Source organism: Cucumis melo, unplaced genomic scaffold (assembly GCF_025177605.1).
Source record: "Cucumis melo cultivar AY unplaced genomic scaffold, USDA_Cmelo_AY_1.0 utg001813l, whole genome shotgun sequence".
NCBI classification, from domain to species: Eukaryota; Viridiplantae; Streptophyta; class Magnoliopsida; order Cucurbitales; family Cucurbitaceae; genus Cucumis; species Cucumis melo.
The window spans coordinates 4,341-5,153 of record NW_026124792.1 but is presented as its reverse complement, the minus strand read 5'-3'; the positions used below and the strand labels follow the sequence as shown (position 1 = coordinate 5,153).

At 30.4% G+C, this 813-nt stretch overlaps 1 non-coding gene across 1 annotated transcript; it reads right to left on the bottom strand.

The window, feature by feature from the left end:
• Positions 1-487: 487 nt before the first annotated feature.
• Positions 488-575, bottom strand: TRNAS-GCU (transfer RNA serine (anticodon GCU)). The gene has a single exon. It is a non-coding gene; the product is annotated as a tRNA-Ser (tRNA).
• Between the last annotated feature and the right edge of the window lie 238 nt (positions 576-813).

The window sequence follows — 813 nt, the reverse complement described above, 5'->3', positions numbered from 1 at the left end:
GTTGAATCCAATATTGAAATTATTCTATAGCTATGATAAATCTGGATCACTCTCATTTTCTTATTCTTACTTTTTTCCTTTGAACGACCCTCTTCGAGTCCCCCACAATATAGAATTGTGGGTATGAAATCCAATTTTGAGTAATCAAGGACTCAACTCTTAAAATTTTTTCCTATTTATAGAAATAACTTCACTGCATTTCTTGGTGTCAAACCAGATTAAAATAGAGAATCTATTCTCTTAAAAAAAAAATGATCTTGGAGATTGTGTAATGCTTACTCTCAAACTATTTGTTTATACAGTAGTAATATTCTTTGTTTCTCTCTTCATTTTCGGATTCCTATCTAATGACCCGGGACGTAATCCGGGGCGTGAAGAATAACAAAATCAGATTTTTTTTCCTTGCTTGATTTTGAAATGTTCTTAACATTTTATCTATTCCACATCTTTCCTCAACTATAAAAAAATACCAAGTAATTGACAGAAACGGAAAGAGAGGGATTCGAACCCTCGGTACAAAAAAATCGTACAACGGATTAGCAATCCGACGCTTTAGTCCACTCAGCCATCTCTCCCCAAATTGAAAAAGGATAATTACTATGATACATTGTATAAAAAATAGAAAATAAAGGCTTGAAAAAAGCCCTTCTTTATCTCTCTTTATTATCTTTATCTACCCCTTTATAGATATATAATTTCATTATATTGATATAGATAATTATCTAGATATATCGATGGATATCTATCAAATCGATAAAAACTTTTTTTTATTAGGAATTCCATTTAGATAAATTAGATTTCATTAGATAAGGG